The sequence below is a fragment of the Gekko japonicus genome, unplaced genomic scaffold (assembly GCF_001447785.1).
Source record: "Gekko japonicus isolate JY-2015 unplaced genomic scaffold, Gekko_japonicus_V1.1 scaffold1325, whole genome shotgun sequence".
In the NCBI taxonomy this organism is placed as follows: domain Eukaryota; kingdom Metazoa; phylum Chordata; class Lepidosauria; order Squamata; family Gekkonidae; genus Gekko; species Gekko japonicus.
In genome coordinates, this window is record NW_015165280.1 from 309,365 (window position 1) to 320,511 (window position 11,147).

The 11,147-nt window shown below is 42.6% G+C and overlaps 1 non-coding gene across 1 annotated transcript; it reads right to left on the reverse strand.

The window, feature by feature from the left end:
- Positions 1–7,174: 7,174 nt before the first annotated feature.
- TRNAE-CUC lies at positions 7,175–7,246 on the reverse strand. Its single transcript has one exon. It is a non-coding gene; the product is annotated as a tRNA-Glu (tRNA).
- Positions 7,247–11,147: the final 3,901 nt, after the last annotated feature.

Genomic DNA, 11,147 nt, shown 5'->3' on the forward strand with positions numbered 1-11,147 from the left:
GGAGACCTCAGAGGAAGCAGAAGAGTAGGAGGGACTCAGTGCTTCTCTTCTCAGTCTCCCTGCTAGCAGCCTGCAGGAGTGCAGGGGCATCCTAAGAATCTCCAGAACCAGGCCAGGACAACCCTGGCCTAGAGCTCTAGAAACAGTTTAGTTAAGTATTGTTATTCCTTATTCCAACAGCTAAGTTATCTGCCCTACAGTTACTGTTCATAAAGTGGCCTTCAGAAACTTGCAATAGTCTTGAAAACTATTGTCTGTATCTCTAGCCTTGTCTTCTGTGGTAGGGTGATGCCAGTTTTTACATAGCTGGGGTTTCATTCAATCCCTTTCAAGCGGAAATCTTACAGATATGTCTGTGGTGATAATGAGACAGCAGGGTTTTTCTTTAAGCACCAGAGGGGAATATTCTGTCTTCCATCTCTCTTTGCATCGGTATCCCCATGTTTCATGCCAGTAGGAATATAAGAGCAAGACTTTCTGACCTTGAAAAGAGCAGCCTGAGGGAATGACACCCTTTCATGCAATTTTTAAAAAATCCTTGGAGACATACTAGAATGTAGGTTTCAACTAATGAGTGTCACTTTCATGTGAAACAGGCTCCAAAAAAGGGAAGGCCTAGGACATCATTACTGCTCTACATTTATGGTACTGAAATCGCTTCTACTTTTTTGACTTTCAGAAGTTTCCTTCATGACTTTGAGGAGTTCTAGTGTAGTCTGACAACTACCAGGATGCAGGGGGGGGGGGAAGTATTCACGGGTTTGATATCAAACATATTAATGTAGTATGTTGTAATGGAGGAAAATACATTCCAGTCCATATCCCACCCTGACCATGGGACAGAGACGGCTCTGGTCGCCCTCATGGATGAGCTCTGCAGGCAACTGGATCGAGGCGGGTTGGCACTGCTGGTGTTGTGAGATCTCACAGTGGCGTTTGACCTGGTTGACCATGATCTTTTGACACACCACCTCGCCAACATAGGAGTCCGTGGGGTAGTCTTGAAGTGGCTTACTTCATTTCTCCAAGGTCGGGGACAGAGGTTGGTGCTGGGAGAGAGGGTATTACCCAGATACCTCTTACTACGTGGGGTCCCTCAAGGGGTAATCCTTGCCCTGATATTATTTAGCATCTATATGTGCCCCCTTGCCCAGTTAGTGCAGAGGTTCGGGCTGGGGTGTCACCAGTATGCTGATGACACCCAGCTTTATCTGTTGATGGGTGGCCAACCGGATGCTGCCCCAGTAAATCTGGCAGAGGGGCTGGAAGCGGTGGTGGGATGGCTCAAACAGAGCTGGCTGAGACTGAGTCCTTCTGAGAATGAGGTTCTATGGCTGGAGAGGGGGACTTTGGTGCAGAGTGTCAGCTCCCGGCTCTTGATGGTGTGCTCTTGAGACTGGCACCTGCTGTTAAGAGCCTGGGTGTGATCCTGGATGCCTCTCTGACAATGGAGGCCCAGGTCACAAATGTTGCCAGACTGAAGTTTCTTCAATTGCGCCAGGTCAGGCAACAAGCCCCGTACCTGTCTTTTTCTGACCTAGCCACTATAATCCATGCAACGGTCACCTCTAGGCTGGATTACTGTAACGTGCTGTATGTGGGCCTGCCCAGAAACTCCAGCTGGTACAAAATACAGTGGCACAGATCCTTACAGGGACATTGCACACAGCACACATCCAACCTGTGCTGTGCGAGCTGCACTGGCTTCCAGTGGAGTACTGGATCATGTTCAAAGTCTTGATATTAACCTTCAAGGCCCTAAATGGTCAGGGACCTATGTACCTTCAGGACTGCCTCTTGTGGTATACCCCCAGAAGAGCGTTGCACTCTGTAGATCAAAATCTATTGGTGATCCCTGGCCCAAGAGACGTCTGGCTGTCCTCAACCAGAACCATGGCCTTTTCTGCCCTGGCTCTGCCCTGGTGGAACTCTCTGTCAAATAACATCCGAGCCCGGCAGGACTTGTTACAGTTCCACAGGGCCTGTAAGGCAGAGAAGTTCCGCCAGGCATTCGGTCGAGGGCAGCAATGGTTCCATCCTGACACTCCCCCCTCCCGTGAGATAGCGGCGTTACTGGCATCTATCTCCAACTATATTTCTCTGTTACTGGTTTTTAATCTTGTTTTAATTTATGTTTAATTGATGTTGTACACTGTTTTGAGCCCAGCTTGCCAGGGGAGGGCGGTTGGGGGGAAAACCCAAATAAATAAATAAATATTATGCAGGTTTGTTTTAAGTAAATGTCTGTTTTGTGAATTTTTCAAAAGATGAGGAGAAAGGAATCCATCCCTTAACAGACCACAGAAATGCTTAATATTTTATACGTTTTCTTGTGAATACAATCCGAGATTGTATAATACATAATAATTGTATAAACAATGCAATGCAAGCTGGGGCGTACTCTACACCCATGCCATATTTGTGGGCTTTGTCCAAGCAGCTGATTTTCCTCTCTCTGCAAACAGTCAACAGTGGCTCAAGCGGGGGGCGTGGCGGAGCTGTCGAAGATGGCGGTTGCATAATTGTGCAGCTCCCGAGCCCAAAGTACCCTCCCGCACAAAAAAAGTCCTACCGATTTAAGCTCTCAGGAAAAGCTTTACCTGATATGGGGAAAACTGACTCATTAAGAACACAGTGGTCTCTGGCGGCTCCCGTACCATTAAAGAGCATTTTGGAGTTGAAACGACTAGAAGTCTGCAAAGCTTGAAGGAGCACAAAATGGCGGCGATTGAAAAAACAACGGAGACCATGCCACAGCAGAACTCAGACCCAGCAATTTTAGCTTACTTAAAGACTATGGAAGCAAGTCTGATTGATCAAATTTCCACACGTGGAAGATATTAAACTTTCAGTTGTTCAGGCAGTAGAAAAGGCAGAATCGGCATTGGAAAACAGCTTGGAAAATCAGGCAAATATAAAACTTATTTGTGAGCATGTGACTGATGTAAATGATCATTTGATTGCAGTAGAAACAGAACAAAAATTGATTAACCTAAAATTTCGTGGTTTTCCGGAGGAGGCAGAAGGGTCAGCAGATTTAATCTCTTTTATAGCCTCTTTTATTGCCCAAGCCCTAAAGCTTGAAGAGGGAGTATACCCCATCATTACTCAAGCAGCCAGGCTGGGTTCAAAGAAAAACGTTAAAAAAATATACCCAGAGACATTATAGTCACTATACCAGATATGAGAGTGAGAAAAAGAATTTTCTCTGAGGCACAGAACGCTGATATCTTCACATACAACGGAGAACGCATTGCCATTTTTCCTGATGTACCAAGAGAAGCTCTACTAATACGGAGGAAACTGAAAACCAATACTAAACAACTACAGGAATTAAACCAAAAATATAAATGGTTGCCATCGGGCAAACTGTATGTCTACTACCAAGGACTACATTTATATGCACATAATGAGGACTCTGGGGAAAAACTTCTGCAATCCCTGCATAAAGAAACTCCGATGGAACAAGAAGAAGGCAAAAGATCAGTCAAACGAAGAAATTTATTTCCATTATCACCCATGAAATCCAGCAAACTCCCAATATATGCTGGAACCAGATAAGTGGTATAGGAGTCTGTGTGTATGCTTGGCTGTTTATCACATCTGGTTTTTTTTAGATATATGTAGTTCAATACTGTTTAATTGTACTATAGGTAGTTCATAATTTCTAAAAATGACTTGCGGGGGTGGGAAAGGGGGGAGTTGCAACAGTTGGTTTGCCTTTCTCTTTATAAGGGGACAGAAGATAGCACTAGAGCTATCTAGTCAGCTTGTTAGGAGCTGGTTCCTGGATTCCCTTCACAGAAAAATAGTTATTTATACTTTATCTACGCTGCAGGTTTTACGTTGGGTGGGTGTGGGAGGGTGAGGGGTTTTGTTGAATTGGTTCAGAGTAACTGTTAAGGTTTGTAAGTTAGTTAAAGCAATTAGGAGATCCTTTAGGCCAAATTGGGTACTATTGGCACTTTGTGTAGGTATAAGAATGGAGGTATACAAATTACGCACGATTAATGTTCATGGTTTGAATAATTGTGTTAAAAGACAGAGAATAACTTCTGTATTTTTAAAAGACAGGCCTGACATCATCATGATGCAAGAAACACATTTTAAAAAAGAAGATCAGGTAGTGTTGAAATCTTCTTGATACAATCAGCAATTCCAAGCACATGGTTCTTCCAAAGCCAGAGGTGTTGCCATTTTAATAGCAAAAACAGTGAAATTTGAATACAAAGATCAAATGTCAGATCCTTTAGGAAGATATGTGTTTATTAAAGGCTTACTAGATGGGGAACAAACCACATTAATCTCTATATACGCACCTAATGCTCAACAAACTCAATTTTTAGATGATGCTTTACTGGAATTAAGAAACTTTCAAGAGAGAATGGTTCTAATAGGCGGGGACTGTAATATGATTGTTGACAAATATCTTGACAAATCACACTCCAAAATACCGAAACATAACCAAAGAAGGAGATATACTGAATTAGGTAAAATGTTTGATAAATATCAGTTACTAGACATCTGGAGATGTCAACACATGAATGAGAGAGATTACACTTTTTTCTCAACTAGATTCCACACTTATACACGAATTGATTATATCTTAATTTCAAATAACACTTGTGGAAGACTCAAGGAGTCACATATAGGGCCATTTAGATGGACAGATCATGCTTTCGTAGAATGCAGCTTAAATAAAACCACTTCAGAACAACAAGAGAAAACATGGAAATTAAATAATTCAATTTTATTGAATACAATACATAGAGAAGAAATTGTAAAAGCCATAATTGAGTATTTTGAAATAAATGACACTGGAGATGTGTGAGATGGAATCCTCTGGGATGCTTTTAAGGCTGTTATGCCGGGAAAACTGATCTCCATATCCTCCTATCTGAAAAAAACACAGAAAAAAGAATTTGATGCATTGTTAGAAAGAATTAAAACCCTGGAAACATTACATAAAAGAATCTGTAGCAAAAAAATATACAAAGAACTGCTAGCTGCACGCAGATTATTAGAAACCTTTGACACACAGCAAATACAAAAACATTTACTTTTTGTTAAACGACGGTATTGGCAGCGAAATCCAAAAACAATGAAACTTTTAAAATGGCGAGTTCACCGTAAAAATCTAGAACGAAAATTTTTCTCGTTAAACGATGAAAATAGTGTCATACTTCTCCCTCAGATATAGCAGGCTGTTTTGCCAATTTTTATGAAAAACTTTACACAGCTAATAACACTCCAATAGAGACATTCTTGCCTGTGCAATCCACAGAAGCCCCTGTCCCTCCAATACTATTTGCACTGGAAGCTCAGGGTGTTTTGCCAGGCCTAACTCACCCGAAAATAAAGCTGAGGATCCTCGAAACTGGCCACCCACTTCAGGATTGATATGGGAGTTACAGTGCCAAAAATGAAAGGGATTGGAACATCCTGACCCACATAGACTCAAGAAACCCCCACCCGAGGCAGCACGTTTTGCTTTGGAAGGCATTGATGTCTTACCATACCAAAACATAAAAGGGAGGGGAGGCTTCCGATTGTTAAGCAGATCTTTGTCTCTCTCTGCTGACTGACTGATCTTCTGTCCTGATCTAGGCCTGTCCCTCAAGCTAAGAGCCCAGACAGCTGTTTGGCACTTTAAAAGTCATGCAGTGGGGAAACAAGATTGCTTGTGGCCACTGCACCACAGGCACAATCAGGATCAGGCCCTCATGGCATATTTTTAAATTGCTAAATTTTCCTCTAAAGTGGCATCAGTGGCCACGGGTTGGACCCATGTCTGTAGTTTGGCTCTAAGAAAAATAAAAAGAGAAGACACTAAGGAATTACGTGGAGGAACAAAGTAGGGGGAAGATCAACCCAGTAGAGTCAGAATCATCTGTCATGCTCCCACATGGATTTTTAAAAAATCTGTGCAATGGCACCTAGGGTAGGTGTTTCCTAGTTTTCAGAAAAATATCTAAACTTTTTAAAAGGATGGGTAATAAAACAAAAATAATTTAAAAGTGTTGAGGCCCCATGTTCCATCTCTACTTTGTAGCTAATAGCCACCGATGGACCTCTGTTCCATATGTTTATCCAGTCCCCTCTTAAAGCTGCCTATGCTTGTAGCCGCCACCAATTCCTATTGCAGTGAATTCCACATGTTAATTACTCCTTGGGTGAGTACTTCCTTTTGCCTATTCTAAGCCTACTGCTCATTAATTTCATTGAATTCCTACGAGTTCTTGTATTGTGAGAAAGGGAGAAAAGTACTTCTTTCCCAACTGAATCAGATCCCCAGTCCCTCAAGGTCAATACTGTGAACTCAGACTAGCAGCAGCTCTCTAGAGTCTCAGGTTGAGGTCTTTCACATTGCCTACTACTGCCTGGTCTTTGTTTTTTGTGTGTTTTTTTTGACAAAAGCTTTTATTTTTGGATATAATTGCATGCTTAACATTTACTTTCAGTCAACAAATACCCATATTCCCCTCCTTCCCTCCCCTTCTAGTGACTTCCCGCAGTGCTCTACCCTTCTTCCCTCATACTCTTACATTTATTTCACAATTCTATTCTCAGTTACAAGATAACAATTCTAATATTGTTCTAAATACAATACATTTTGTTTCACATCCCATTTTTTCTCTAGATAGTCCTTAAAGTCCTTCCATTCTTCAAAAAATTCTTGATCTTCTCTGTTGTTATTTTCTTGTTATTTTATCAATTTCTGCCATAAACAGCACTTTTTGCATCCATTCTGTGGTCTCTGGTATTCTCTCTTGTTTCCAGCATTGTGCATACACCATCCTTGCCGTCGTTATCAGATACCAAAACATGGTCTTTTTTGTTACATTTAACTCTTCCAACTTCAATCCTAGCAATAAAATCTCTGGTTCTTTCTTAAATGTACATTTAAAAATTTTCTGCATTTCAGTATGAACTTTTGACAAAAAATCTATCATTTTTTCACATGTCCACCACATATGGTAAAATGAACCCTCGTGTTTCTTACACTTCCAACACTTATTTGACATATTTTGATTCATATTTGCAATTTTCTTCGGTGTCATATACTATCTGTACATCATTTTGTAACAATTTTCTTTTACATTAGTACATGTTGATATCTTAATAGAATTTTTCCACAAATATTCCCAAGATGCTACTGCCTGGTCTTTTAAACTGGGGATGCCAGGGATTGAACCGGGAACCTTCTGCATGAGAAGCAGAAGTTTTTCCACTGAGCCACAGCCCCTCCACAGGTGTGACATGTATTTCCTGCCTTGCACCCAGTAGTAATTGGGCTGCAAGTTTTTGTACCAACTGAAGTACTCACACCAATTAGTCTCAGCTGGTCAGCTTTTCCTCAGTAGTCCCAATATTCAGTTTGAGTTTTAATTATAGTAACTTAACCACAAGGATAGAAATTGCCACAACAAAATAACAGAGCCTGGAAGGATCTTTGAATATTGTAAAAAGTATCCCAAAACATAACAGCTAGTAACATCTGGGGTGGGGATGAGGTGGCACACTCCCCAACAGTTTTAATCGCTGAACAGCAAGTTCTTTTACTTAGGCTTCCTCCCCCATCCCCAATAAAGCACATGGTAAGCTGCCCAGATATTTTTAGGGCTTCTGTACAAATAAAACAGTGCCTCTACAAATAATACATAGTTCAGTGAGACAAATGGACCATAAATGACAAATAAGCTCATACCTGGAATAAAACTTGATTGGTCTTAAAGCTACCACTGGAGTCAAACTTTGTTCAATCAATCAATCAATCAATCAGTCAATCAATCAATAAAATAATAACTTATTTTACACAGATCACAGCATAAACTCAATTTAATGCCTGTAGGGTGTACTCATCAATTTTTCCTTTCAAGTGACTGAGTATGCCAGAGGATCAAAACCACAAAATTATCAGATGCTACTGCTTTATAAAACATTACTGAAATCCTGTAAAGATTTCACATAATGAGTTATTAATACTTTAGCATAACTAATTCAAAACACTGTGTGAGCTAGAGATGGGGGGGGGAATGATGTATGTTCCAGCCTTCAGTGCTGGAATATGTAAAACGTTTCCTTTGCAAGCAAATTGTTTAACACAAGCTGTTTGTCAGCCCTAAGAAGGAAAGGAAAAAATTAATCAACTGTGGGAGAAAAACATAAGAGCACAATGATCAAATATAAGAAGTGAGTCTCTTACTCTAACTGATCAGAAGACTGAAGGTCCACCAAACCAGTCCCAGGCTGCAACAACTCCTCCCTGCTCTGTCCCTGAGGGGGTGAGTTTGTGCTTCTTAGGATGAGAGTCAGGGAGGAAGCCGCAGGCTGGGAAGGCCTCCGGAGTGCTTTGGCCAGCCTGGGCAGCGGAGAGGGGCCTGCAAACACATCCTGGCTCCGAAGCATGGCGGAAAAAACACATGCCTGCTTTGGAGCATGCATGGCCCGCCTGGGACCAGGCAGGCTAGGTTCCTGGCAGCCGTGGCGACTGAGAATGAAGAGGTGCACATCCCCCCATCCCACAGCTCTGAGTCTCTGAAGCGTGAGCCAGGGCCTGGGGAGGAAAAACCACCCCGGCGGCCGGGCCCCCCGCTCACCCTCCAGCTTGCCTGGATGGGTGGCGGCGGCGCCAGCTGTACTGACACTTGCCTGCCTGGCCCCGAGGTCCAGTAGCCAGCCCAGGACTGCTTCCTGCTGCCGCCCCCCCTCGTCCCGCTCTGACTGATCCTGCAAAGTGTAGCAGCCTGGGGAAGGAAGGATAGGCCATCCACCACTTTGAAGCATGGATGGTCGGCTGCACTGACTTGCCACCTGCCTGGCCCCAGCCCAGGGACCAGCACAGGACAGCTTGGCGGTGGTGGCAGGCAGCAAGGAGAAGCACCCCTGCTGCATCCCCTCCCCACGCCATGGCTTCCACTGACCTGTGCACTGGTGGGGAGGGGGGAATTGGTGCGCTAGCTCAGGTGGTTAGGAGGAAGGGCGAGCTCCAAGCCCTCCAATGAGTGCCAAGTCCTCCAGCAGCTTATGCTCTAGGGATGGCTCGTAAAAGTGGGTATTCCCCCACCAGCCCAGGAGGGCTGGCAAGCCTAGTGGGTGCCCTGGCCTTGGGCACTCAGCGTCAATTTGCTGTGGCGACCTCAGCAGGGTATAATGACACAGAGCTTACTTTTTTCTCCAGGGGAACTGATCTCTGCCATCTGAAGAGCAGTTGTAATTATGAGTGATCTCCAGCCCTCCCCTGGAGATTGGCAACAGTGGTTCCTCAGGAGGACATGGCTGTTTTGGAGGGTGGGCTCTATGGCATCATATTCAGCTGAGGCCTCTCCCCTCCTCAAACCCATCCCTGTCCCAGGTAGGCCTATTGTTTCAGGATGTGGGTCCATCTTAGAACCTTTGGCCCAGTATTTGGACCTCTTTCTCAAGCCCTTTGTACAAACCACACACTCCTACCTAAGAGACATCATCGATTTCCTCAACCACATTAATGATTTACAGTTGCAGACAGAGGAAGTCATTTTTGCCACTCTAGATGTTGTTTCACTTTACACCAACATTCCACAAAATGAAGCTTTAGAAGTTTTATGGGACGTGCTAGACCGTAGGACAGGGCAGCCCATCCCCCCTACATCATTCCTCTGTCACATTGCTGAACTATGCCTAAAGAAGAACTTCTTTCAATTCCAGGGAGAATATTTCTGGCAAATTTCAGGCACAGCAATGGGATGTAAATTTGCACCTGAATTAACTAATCTATTTATGGATAGACTGGAGAACAAATTTATTCTCCAACCTAATAATTCTTACAGTGAACATATTTTTACAAGAGATTTAGCACTGTCCGAAGATTATTCCGTGGTCATGTGGCCGGCATGACTAAACACCAAGGCGCACGGAACGCTGTTACCTTCCCACCGAAGTGGTACCTATTTATCTACTTGCAATTTCTTGCTTTCGAACTGCTAGATTGGCAGGAGCTGAAACTAGAGATAGATTGGAGAACAAATTTATTCTCCAACCTAATAATTCTTACAGTTAACATATCATTTTTACAAATTATTTTTGGACGATATCTTCCTAATTTGGAAAGGTACAATAGGATCTTTGATTGAATTTGGTAAATACATAAATCAAATACATAACACTATCAAATTTGAATTAGTATATGACAAATATAATGTACATTTTTTAGATGTAGAAATTAGGACAGGCAATAAACTAGAAACAGAAGTCTATAGAAAATCCACTGATGCAAATTCTTACTTGACCATGGACAGTTTCCACCCTGCCCATATTAAGAGGAATCTACCTTATTCACAACTACTAAGATTACAAATAAACTGTAGTGAGGCAAATGATTTTAAGAGACAGGCAGGCATTCTAATGAACCAACTTGCCAATAGGGGCTACACCTATAGAAACCTAAAAAGAGCTTATTACAGAGCTTATAAAACGTCCAGAACATCTTTACACACGCCCAGACCTCACAATCAAAGAGTAGATAGGATGATTATACCTCTTACTTACAATAGCACGTTTAAACCGGTAAAGAGTATTATTAACGAATATTGGCACCTTTTATCAAACATACCTAGATGCCAGAATCCTCCCCTATTCACAGCCCGAAGAGCAAAAAATCTCAGGGATGCACTAGTTAGAAGCAGGCTCCCTGAAGTGAAGGACACCAGCTGCATGAGGGGGAGTCAGATTCCGAAAGGTTTCTTTGCCTGTGGTAATTGTTCTATGTGTAGTTGTGCTGAGGCTAAGAAGTCCTTTAAAAATACTGCCAAAACAAAAACCTTTTTTATTAATACGTTTTGCAACTGCCAAAGCAAAGGAGCGATCTACTGTATCCAATGTACATGTGGTAAATTGTATTTGGGTCAAACATCTAGACCTGTAAAAGTCAGAATAGGTGAACACCAAAGCTGCATTAGATTGCAAAAGTGTTCTGCACCATTAGTGAACCATTTTCTGGACTTGGGATTGTTGAGACTGTACAGACTACCAATCAGAACATGTGCAGAGTGCTCCTGAGAAGAGAGTTGTTTTGTATTCACCAACTGCAGACGTGGGCTCCTTTGGGATTGAATGAAGAAGTGGACTGGACTTGCTGTTTGTGAACATCTGTAATTGTTTTATGTCAA